The following is a 12,565-nucleotide window of genomic DNA, read 5'->3' as shown; positions in this document are numbered from 1 at the left end:
TACGATGCATGATGATGTAGATGATTTGATTATGAATTAGATTATTCCCCGGAAAGCACAACCCATACCTCTTACCTATGTTCCTCCGCCACCTATATATAACCTCCTCCTCCCCACACTCGATATCGACTCTTCCCTATTATTCCACTCCACTCTTGAGCCCCCTCTCCCCCTCCTTCCCTTCCCACTTCAATGCTCTCTCCCCTCTGTTTCTCTTTCTCCCTTACCCCCCTCCCCCTCACACACACATACCATCTTTCCCTGGCGATCTCTTCTATCTCTCTCTCTCTCTCTATTCTCCAATAAATAAATTGAATAAAAGTTAGTTTAAACCAGCTTTCTATGATATTGATCTTCCGTCATGCGACATGCACATAAATAGAGTTGTGTATAATAGTGTTTATAACACTGAAGTCATAATCTGTCAAGTGCCTATTGTAATGTCTGTGGAAATATTTCGATGGTCTATATATTTTCACAGTGAAATCAGCTTAGGCTAATTCGTAGTCTCAAGTCAATGCTTTCAAACTAAATCAATGCTTTCAAATGTAGACTGCTTTGTTCGACTTCTCTGCTCGTGAATATTGCAACTGCAGAATATTTGAAATGAGGCACCGCCTCATTTTTATATAGTTTTAGTTTTGGTTTAACTTCAAATCACGTGGTTTTATTGTCCTGCTTATAACCACTGAATCATAAGATATCGAACTCATTGACACAAATGTTTGTTTTAAACGAACATTTGTGAAACAATGAGTTCGGTTTTGGTTTCAGTTTCTAATAAGTGGTGTGGATCGTAAAATTATTTGATTTGAAGTTACTGCTACTCTAAGTATACAAAAGAAATGTTTAAATTTCGCAGTGCAATATTCACGAGGAGAGAAATCGAGCATGGTAATCTACATTGAAAGACGTGGTTTACAAAACCGAATAAGTCTAGGCTAATTCACCTGTGAAAAAATATAGACCATCGAAATATTTGCATTCGACATTACAAAAGGGGTCACTCTTGTAATTGTATAAGTGCTATAAACAAAATCGATTCATGTCCTTAATCCCATGTACCAGAATCGATGGAAGGCCATTATATGACCTCTAATAACCTAATGACTTTTACTGAAGCAATTTTTACTGCAAAAAATAGAAGATAGAGGGGAAAAGAGATTTGTGGTGGGGGTGTGTGTGTGTGGGTGTGTGTGTGGTGGGGGGGGGGATGGTTGGAGGGCAAGGGGGATATGGGCCGGGAGAGAGAGAAACAGATGAGAGAGAGAGCATTGGAAGTGAAAGAGAAGGGGAATGAAGATATCGAATGTAGGGGAGGAGGAGGGGAAAGGGTAATTTAGGGAAGAGATGGTTATATAGGGAGGGGAGCCCCCTCTTAAAGAGGTATGGGTTGTGCTTCCCGGGGATAATAAACTAATTCATAATCAATTCATCTCCATGCATCGTTTATGTTTCATACAAACAAACAAATCCCCCACCCGCCCCATCCTTCAATATACGCGCATGTATATGATTTCTAGGCCTAGAACTCGTGAGTGTAATATGCCATCTACCTTCGACAGGGAGCATCAACTGTCGTCCGCGGGATAGATTTCCGATATCAATCATGATAATAATTATGTTAACACAATAGGCTATTGTATACTTCTGGTTATATACCCTATACTGTGTCCTTCCAGCATAATAGTGTTATGATTACAAACCAGATCAGCTCTACTTTTTAATCCCTTGATTTTTGGTTTCTGAACAATAGAGAAACCAAAACTATATATTTGAAATGAGGGACTGTTGACATTAGGTTCCCCATAAAAAACAGTTGCACTGAATACATGCTAATGTTGACAAATTAGTTGAATAAACAATACATGTTAATGAGTTTCTACTGTGTGATGTAATAGTTGATAATACTGTGTGTTAAGGTATAATAGGTAATTCAGTGACCGTATCCAGACTACAGGCATATTATCTTCACACCGATCAGGACAGAAGGCCTATTTCAGGCTATGTCAACATTAGTGTATTGTGTTGGCGTGAAAAGTTTTAGCTCGCAGGGAGCTTTCAGTGCTTTTTAAACTAATTAACTATATTTGACACCATTAACGTAAACAAAAACAAAATTGGACGTTTTATTGGGGTGCGGACAACCTTACTCTACGCAACGCAAAAATCCGTTTTCCGAAATAATGTAAACCGTAGAAGTTTTTAGCCTTACCAATTCGCCAAACTCAGTAATTTATTATACTAGCGATGACCCGTCTTTCGCGGTCAGGGTCTTTCGCGGTTGGTAAATTTTGTACATTTTGTGTACATGTAAATGTTTTATTTAATGTGATTAATGGTATGAGAGGAGATGATCATTTAGAACTTTAGAAGTATAATATTTAGTATCTTTTCCATATAAATCATGTCTTACCCCTGTGGGATGCTGGTCGCTCTGATATTTAAGATTTTTATGCATTTGTTTCTACAGTACTTTTTAGCCCATTTTGGACAAATTTGTTGTACCTTTTAGCTCATTTTTATCATTTTCATCCAAGTTTGTCCCCCACCTTGAAATGTACCTTGCTGCCCCCGCCTCCTGCAAAAGTCCTGGCTACATCACTGAGCAGATGAACACAATTTTATTCACATCCCTCTTGGCCCCCTGTGGCCCCCTGTGGCCTGCTGGCTGATCTGATATTTTAGATTTCTATGCATTTGTTGTACTTTTTATTTGTTAGCCCATTTTGGATAAATTTGTCGTACTATTTAGCCCATTTGTGACAACCCCCCCGCATGAAATTTGCCTCTATTTCATATAAAATTATGATCATACCTGATCATACATTATGCTGATAACATTAAACATAGCACTACCACAAAGCAGATAGGCCTATTCATGGTGTGGTTTGGCAACCCTGATTAATTTGTCCTTCAAAAGTTTCACTTTAACTATAGGTTCTCCATAAAAATACAGAATACATGCTAATGTTGATCAATTAGTTGAATAAACAATAGATGTTAATTGAGTTTCTACTGTGTCATGTAATAGTTGCTTCTACTGTGTTATGTAATAGTTGAGACTACAGGCATAATATCCTCACACCGATGACAGGATAGAAGGCCTATAAATTCAGGCTATGTCAACATTAGTGTATTGTGTTGGCTTGAAAAGTTGTAGCATGCTGGTGCACTGCCACTGCCTTTGCCCTGCCTTTGAAACTAATTAACATAATTTGACACCCTTAACGTAAACAAAAACAAAATTGGACGTTTTATTGGGGTGCGGACAACTTTACTCTACGCAACACAAAAATCCGTTTTCCGAAATAATGTAAAACGTAGAAGTTTTTAGCCTTACCAATTCGCCAACATCGTGGATTGATATAGAACGGAGTACACACAATTGGGCGCAGCAGTTACGCGAACTGCGCTTTGCGTTTTGCGTGAATACGCGTGCGATTTACGCGTGCGTTAGTTGCAACTTTATTGACTCGCGCAGTAACAAAAACCTAATAATTCCCGCCTATTAAGAGCTGATCATAGAATAGATGTTTGATTTAAATTATAAAGTTAAGCTTAAGCAAATTGAAGGGACTTTGAATTGTTGGCGTGCTAGAAATCTCTCTTTGATTGGAAAAATATATGTCATTAAATCCTTTCTTTTGCCTCAGTTACTTTATTTGTTTTCCCAAAATTCCCATGACCTTTTTCAAGGATTTGAATAAGATGTTTTACAAATTTATTTGGAATGGGGGAAGAGATAGGGTAAAAAGGAATTTTCTCTGTAATGATTATGCTCAGGGTGGTTTGCGAATGATTGACCCATATGCCTTTGTGTTGGCTCAGAAAATGACATGGGTTAAACTATTGTTTGATAATTTCGTCTGGAAAACAATTGAGTTGTCTGCACTATTATGTTTGGTGATATGTTATGGAAATCCTATGCGCCTGAATGTATCTTAAATAATCTTGAGAGTTCTCAATTAGCCGATTCAATTAGAACTTGGTATGTGTATCGGAATAAAGCTGTTAAAGACATTTGGGGGGAAGACTTTTCAGATTTAGGGTTTTGTCAATGTCTTTGGTATAATAGAAACATTAGATCCAAATCCAAAAAGTTCTTTTTCTATGAGGATTGGTGTGACAAAGGTATTTTAGATGTGGGTGACTTAACTAATCCTCCACATCCAGGTTTTAAACTTTTTGAAGAACTTATTTTGGATTTCGGTATCTCTTCTTTGGATAGGAGGAAATACAACTTTTTGATGAAAAATATTCCGCACTCATGGTCCAACGACAAAAATTCTGAAAAACAGGATATTTTTAACACTCTTGTTGATAATCTTCTCGCAACACAGAAAGTTCCAAGGATTGCATATTCAACATTTGTTGATAAAAGTATCCCAGATAAGCGTATTTAGTTTTGGAATTGTATTGTTGATGACATGGACGACCCAAACTGGACAGAAATTCACTTACGCAATTATAAATGTACTATTGATACTCGCTTTCGAGCATTTTATTTCAAAAAAAATCATAAATCAATTGCTTTCAATGACTTTTTATTTAAAATCAATTGCTGTTTCTGTGATAAATATCCTGAAACTATAGTTCACATCTTTTTTGAGTGTGATGTGGTTATTCCTCTTTGGAAAGGTATGGTTAAAATTATTAATCTTAAGGAGGATATAAATTTTACCATTTCCAACTTTGACAAAATGTTTGGCATTCAGGATGATAAATTTCTTACTTTTTTGTTTCTGTGTATTAAATATTATATTTATGTTACCAAATTCCAAAATAAAAAGCCAAGCTTTGCCAACTTTTTGGCTTTTATTAAAACCATCAGAGAAACTGAATATAGTATTGCTAACATGGAGATTTGACTTATGAATCTCATTCTTTAATTGTGGTGTACACTTCAAAAATAATTGTATCTATACAAAGTATGCACATGATTCATTTGTATTTGGCTATGGTTCAGTTTCTTGAAAACTGAAAACTCAATTTGTTTGCTGCAACTGTATTTTTTTTTGTGTGTGTATGTGTGTGTGTGTTTGTTTGTTTGTTTGTTTGTTTGTTTGTTTGTGTTTCTTAAAATCTAAAAAATCAGCCATGTTTATTTTTTGTTGTATAATGTATTTTCAATGAACCAGAGGCAGTAACACTATGACTGTCGGAAAGAAAAAAAACCAATAGTGTGCATTGTTGACATGACCACAAAAAATTTCTGTTTCTGTTTCTGTTGACACTAAGAATTTGAGTTCATAATACATAATATGTTAACATGGTTGACGAACTATTTTTATCTTTCGACAGCCATTAGTGTTACTGGCTATGATTTAGTTCACGAACTTGACGTTAATTACAGAATATGTTGTTAGGCATGTGTGATAAGTTAAATCAGCACTTTTAACAAATGGGATCATGTTTCTCTATGTTGTCAACATTTTTTTTTTGTAGATTGACTTGATGAACTTGGGCCACGCATCCGAAAGGTATATGTGTAGGCCTTAAAATTTTGTTATTTCCACAGTATAGACTTGCTTTAAGTCCTTTGGCGCACAGTTAGTGAATGTAAAATTCATGGAAGCTTTGCCACATCTTCCAAAAATTTCTGTTTCAAAATTTGGAAGTTATTCTTTCAAAATAATTATTTACCATCATAACTTTGTAAAAATCTATTTGACATTTGTCAAACAACATCTTTGACCAACTCATCACGCCCTCTACGGTGCTTCCTGTTGCCTATAAAAGCAAGCAGTCAGATGTGATGAGTTGCCAGTCTGAAGAAGCCACTAGTGTAGTGGTGAAACGTCACTAAAAACGTGAGTAAACCAACTTCGTTTTTTACTTGGAATTGTTCAAAATGAACAAAATTCACAATATATTACATTTGGTGTAATTAAAAGAAGAACATGGCTAACTCGTGAAAGCCAGGCATATTTCCAATGGGGTCCTTATAAAATGAAAAACAACGACAAAACGAATAAAAATGCACATATATAGAAATCTGAGGCTAGCAAAATGAAACAAAATTATATATAAAAGTGGAATCCCATTGGAAATCAGACATTGAAAAAGTAATTAATTATCCGTCCGATGCACACCCCACACCATACCTACAATGTCATTACCAAAGATTAAGGGTAGACTAGGTATTGTTGGTCGAAGCAGTCGAAAGAAAACCTTGTTATTGCCAAAAATAACACATATTTGATTATAAATAAACTAAAACCTTTCCAGCCCGAGAAAAATGGTTATATGAGCTGGAAGTTTGTGGTCTACAGGGTGTAACAATAAAATTTGTACAATTTTGAAAATAGAATGACACAAGTATGCCGCTTATTTTTTGGTTTGATATTTATATGTCTATCAAGATAATTTCTTTAGCCCCCAGCTAAGCTTTGCTCCAATAAAATCGACGGTATGCAAGTGAAGATATGGCCAATTATATAACCTAGTCTTAAAACCGCTTGGGCCACTTTTGTGTTATAAAAGTGACTGAATAGAGTTGAACCATGGACCAGTGGGACGGTGCTCTTATGATAGGTAGTTTTAAGCAATGGGCTATTCGAAGTGGAATGATTACATAATAGAATATCCCCTTGAGTTTTTGAAAGTCATAACTAAGCACTGACATAACAACCTCATTAACTAGAAATCGTGGCTGCAGCTCAACAACTTCAACCCCAATTCACGTTGGGAGAAGCATATTTTTATGGTTGTGACATTCTTCGGTAGCACTTGGAGTCAAGCAGAAACCATAAGATTGTTTATAGCTCATTTTCCAAACTTACGTCTTCCATCAAGGCATACAATTACATATAACTATGAGAAGTATGTAGAATTTGTTAACATAAATGCTGGCAATAGTGATCGGTAGAAGTCCAGCTGAACTTAATTTTAAAATTTTATTTGTTTTGTACTTACGGATGCAAAAACTGTTCTCAGTTTTACCAATGATGTCTCAGGGTTAAGAGAAATTACTTTATTTATAAGATATTTTGAAAGAAATTTCATGACTTCATTTATAGATTTTAAAGAAATATCATACTATTATTAAGTTCATGTTAATTATATGAATACACACCACTTATAATTCTTTTGTGTCAGTTCTTTGATGTTTAATGCACGATAAGCATATCTACGCGGTTCAAACTTGATACGCGCAAACATGGCAAAAGTGGCCCAACACGTTTTCTGGACGATTTAATCAATCGGACATAACTTTCGAATCCAAGCTAGTAAAGAAACCAACTAAACGTCTTCTGTTACCCAAAATATTACTGATTGTATTGCATATAACATTTGTGCTATAACTGTTTTAGTTTTTTCCTGAGAAGCAAAAGTGCAATTCTACTATTCCAAAAAGCAGCACTCTCCGTAAATTCCCGAGAAAATCTAAACGACTCATTTTCAGCCAGTGTGTGATATAATTTTTACATGTGTTGTTTGAAAGACAAAGGTAGTGTTTATGCCATGAAAATATTTAATCCATACTATCGTTATCCCTTGAAATCACCGGGTGGTTGGTGGTGGGGGGCTTTCAGCATTGCTGGTCCCAAACTATGGAATAACTTGCCATACTGGGTGGGCTAAATAATTAACTGGTTTTTATTTTTTATTATTTTTATTATATTCTTTACTTTGTAACACTATTACTTTGTAACATTAGAAACACTAATACAGGCTGATACCATTTCATGGTTCAGCAAAATTAAAGGTGTGCATTGTTGACATGACCACTAAGAATTTGAGTTCATATGTTGACATGGTTGACGAACCTTTTTTTTATCTTTCGACAGCCATAGTGTCTGGCTATGATTTAGTTCACGAACTTGACGTTAATTACAGAATATGTGGTTAAGCATGTGTGATAAAGTTAAATCAGCACTGGGGGATCAGTTGTCAACATTTTTTTTTGGTAGATTGACTTGATGAACATGGGCCACGCATCCGAAAGGTATATGTGTATGCCTTATAATTTTGTTATTTCCACAGTATAGACTTGCTTGGAAGCTTTGCCACATCTTCCAAAAATTTATGTTTCAAAATTTTGAAGTTATTCTTTCAAAATAATTATTTACCATCATAACTTTGTAAAAATCTATTTGACATTTGAATTGTTAGGCCAGATAGTGGACTTTCTTATCTTACTTTACCCCCAGGCATACTGTGCACTGCAGGGGTAGACACGCGTCCTCCCTAGCTAATAAAGAAGTACATGGCTAACTCATGAAAGCCAGGCATATTTCCAATGGGATCCTTATAAAATGAAAAACAACGACAAAACGAATAAAAATGCACAGAAATAGAAATCTGAGACTAGCAAAATGAAACAAAATTATATATAAGAGTGGAATCCCATTGGAAATCAGACATTGAAAAAGTAATTAATTATCCGTCCGATGCACACACCCACACCATACCTACAATTTCATTACCAAAGATTAATGGTAGACTTTTCATTATCTAAATCAATAAATTATTGAAAAATAACACTTTGATGTTTTGGAAAAGTTCATTCTACAAATCATATATTTTGATAACTTGCTTGATCATGAGTTATGTACGTTTTACAAAAGTGTTGTTGTTGTTTCAATCCTCTTTACAACACACAGTGCCTCATTTCAAATATATAGTTTTAGTTTTGGTTTTGGTTTTGGTCACGTGGTTTCCTATTGTCCTGCCTAACCACTTGAATCATAAGATATCGAACTCATTGTTTCTACCTATTGTTTAAAACCGAACATTTGTGTCAGTCAGTTTCGGTTTTGGTTTCAGTTTCTTATAAGTGGTGTGGATCGTAAAATTATTTGATTTGAAGATACCTACTCTAAGTATACAAAAGAAATGTTTAAATTTCGCAGTGCAATATTCACGAGCAGAGAAGTCGAACAAAGCAGTCTACATTTGAAAGCATTGATTTATTTTGAAAGCATTGACTTGAGACTACGAATTAGCCTAAGCTGATTTCACTGTGAAAATATATAGACCATCGAAATATTTCCACAGACATTACAATAGGCACTTGACAGATTATGACTTCAGTGTTATAAACACTATTATACACAATTCTATTTATGTGCATGTCGCATGACGGAAGATAGATCAATATCATAGAAAGCTGGTTTAAACTAACTTTTATTCAATTTATTTATTGGAGAATAGAGAGAGAGAGAGAGAGAGAGAGAGAGAGAGAGAGAGAGAGAGAGAGAGAGAGAGAGAGAAGAGATCGCCAGGAAAGAGGGTAGGCCCCTATGTGTGTGTGAGGGGAGGGGGTAAGGGTAAGGGAGAAAGAGAAACAGAGGGGAGAGAGCATTGGAAGTGGGAAGGGAAGGAGGGGGAGAGGGGGCTCAAGAGTGGAGTGGAATAATAGGGAAGATTCGATATCGAGTGTGGGGAGGGGGAGGGAGGAGGTTATATATAGGTGGCGGAGGGAACATAGGTAAGAGGTATGGGTTGTGCTTTCCGGGGAATAATCGAATTCATAATCAAATCATCTACATCATCATGCATCGTTTATATTTCAGACAAATAAACAAAACACCCCCACCCCCACCCCTCAATATATGCACATGATTTCTACATGTAGGCCTAGGTCTCGTATATATCCAACGATGTCTATGCATAACTTATCAAACGAATTTTATGGTGTCATGGATCTACGGCAAAAGTCGCCCGCGTTGATAGATATCGATAATGAAAATGTGAGCACAATAGGCTATTATATACGTATGGTTATAGGCCATTATACTTTTGATTATATATACCCTCTTGTGTCCTCCCAGCACAATAGTGTTATGATTGCATATCAGTTCATCTCCACATTTTAATCCCTTGATTTTTGGTTTCTGAACAATAGAGAAACCAAAACTATATATTTGAAATGAGGGAGTGTCGACTTCCTATTCGATAAATATAAATTTAATACTCCGTTGGTGAGCGACGGGCGACTGGTATTTCACCGAACGCAAGAAAAGGAGTTCTATCTGATTGGCTAGCAATCGATCGCTTAGGTCGCTTAGTAGTCAACTACAAACTCAAAACTGAGCATCGTATTCAATTCGATTGAAATCGATATTCTATTATTGCCGTAGATAAAGAGAGTGATAGTGTGTCAATAATGTACATTGTATTGCAGCTGGATTTTACATGCATTCTTTTATATAATTTTTTTCTCAAAGAGTTGAATATGATCAAAATTTTTACTCAGGATTTCAAATTTTTTACCCGCAAATTGCAGTTAAACATATCTACAGCAAAATACCGGTCCTCACTAATTAGTGTATTTAATTTCCAGTTAGTGTATTTAAGATAAAACCTGACAACAAATAACATTTTCTTGCAATAGAAATATCATATGGGATACTGATATGGTAGGCCGCAACCGCCACAACGTGGAGCTGCTACGCGTAGCTGACTTTTTGCTCCGTGGAGCCAAATTGACCAATCATGATCATGTTAGAGTTTTTCATTACTCGGAGGTAAAACTGACTAAATAGAGAGCTTGCGAAATGACGTTACTTTAACTTTAACTTTAACGTCTAGAGGATTATAGAGGATTATGTATTCAATACAGTTAAAGTAACGTCATTTCGCAAGCTCTCTATTAAGTACGACTTACTCATTACGTGAAGCGAATTTATTCATTAAGAATTTGCCAGACGAGCGTCACGTAGTTGCAAGATATCCTCGGTCACGAAAGTTATGATTCAAAAAGTAGTTTATGAAAAGTACGAACTGACTTATTATTAAGATGGACATGCACTCATAAGAAACTCATACAGTATTGTACATAACTATATAGCTAGGCAGAGTGGTGGTAAACTATGCACACAGTTCTGCGATCTGCAGTGTATCGCCGGGAGCTAATTTGTATAACTTGCGCGGTGTCCCTGCGGAATTCGACCTTCAGCAAACTGCAAACCAGTTCGGATTTACTTTATATACTAGTAGTAGGCCATACATACTGTAGTTACTGTCCGTTTTCCTATACACAATACTCAGTGCGCTCACCATTGACGCGTGACCTCTACAAATAGTGTATGTTAGAAGTATAGGCCATTGCCTAGTTGACGTCACTACTGTGTACAAAATAACCGGCCAATATTTAAAGTATTCTCTGAAATTCTAGAAAATATAGTTTTGTAACATGTCCTAAATTTTTAGCTAATTTATAGGTGTTTGGAAATATTGGTACTTTTGTACCAAAAAATATGAAGAAATTATTTCTAAACCGTGTTAAGTCATTAAGCTTCTCATTTTCAAGAACGCTGGTTAACAATAAGCAGACTATTGTCTCATTTCGTAAACAAAAGCCCACAGTATTGTTACCTTGCGTTCGCTTTATAATCGTTCACCCAACTGAAAATATAATACCAGCTCATTGCTCATTGCACAGGTAAAACAGACACAAGTGCAGTGTGTATATTTAACCAGAGAAGATCTGATGTAACATAGTTGAGCCGTTTTCATTGAGTGTTATCTTGGTTTAATAGCTTTTAATAGGGTTTAAGTCCTTCAAAGGTCGTGGTGAGTTCTACTGTAGACATGACTGCATCATGATTATTTTTAAGTCAACAACATTCAACAATATGATCACCGTGATAGTATGAGAGTATCAGTACCGTGGGTGTCAGTGATCCTGGCCTGACACAGTAGACAAACAAACAAACAAACAAACACGCCACACACATTACACATGCATGCAACGTAACATTGACTATACACTAATCAAACAATGGTATTGATCCTGTACAACTGGTCGTGGTTTATTTACAATCGATTCATTTAAAATCCCCATAGTAAACATTAATTTTGGCAAGAGTTTTTCTCTCTGGAACGAGGATGCATCCACTGGCTCCGCGTAATGAAAAGATCTAACATGATTGGTCAATTTAGCTCCGCGAAAAGTAAGCTACGCGTAGCAGCTCCACGTTGTGGCGGTTACGGGCAGCCATATATTGATCATGCGAAAATCGTAAAACATAGAATAGAAACAGTGTGGCAGGCGCTCAAAATCTCAAATTGTATGCTTAGCCTGAGTTGCACGGCCTATCTCGAATAAAATCACCATGCGTAGTTGTTGAAAAACGTGAGGATTCATCGTACTATCACGGCAATTTTTAACACGAAGATATAGGGATGATGACGGTGTGCAACATTAACTCAAGAACCACATGACCTACAAAGGTATATCTGTGATATTTGAAATCTTCTACACACTCGCTATGAATTGATCAATGCAATTTTTGCAAAAGCTCAATACTATTCACAAGATGCTGTGAAATACCAAATCGCAACAGTTTAAAATAGTTGCTAACCTTAAACACAGTATTTTCACATTATAGGTAAATGAATGTTGTTCGTACTCACCCTCTCGATGAATAGAATGTCTATCCTGATCAGAGCTGGTCTCTCTTCCTCTCTTATCTGCTTATGACGATCAAAAATACGTTATAATGTAATTATTTAACTTTTTTTTAAAGTATAATCAATAATTCGCCAAGAACATCAAAATTTCAGTCCCGGTACGGGACTTGGAGGTGATTTTATGTTCAGAAAATGTGTTTTC

The 12,565-nt window shown here is 36.0% G+C and overlaps 1 protein-coding gene across 1 annotated transcript in view; it reads right to left on the bottom strand.

Annotated features, from left to right (window-relative positions):
- Window positions 1–12,565, bottom strand: part of LOC140159003 (uncharacterized) — a 97,217-nt gene extending 84,652 nt beyond the window's left edge. Inside the window, exon 1 of the mRNA XM_072182312.1 lies at window positions 12,367–12,565. The gene's annotated coding sequence lies outside the window, so the exon portion shown is untranslated. The remainder of the gene's footprint in view (window positions 1–12,366) is intronic.

Source organism: Amphiura filiformis, chromosome 8 (genome assembly GCF_039555335.1).
Source record: "Amphiura filiformis chromosome 8, Afil_fr2py, whole genome shotgun sequence".
NCBI classification, from domain to species: Eukaryota; Metazoa; Echinodermata; class Ophiuroidea; order Amphilepidida; family Amphiuridae; genus Amphiura; species Amphiura filiformis.
This window is presented reverse-complemented; position numbering and strand designations above follow the sequence as displayed.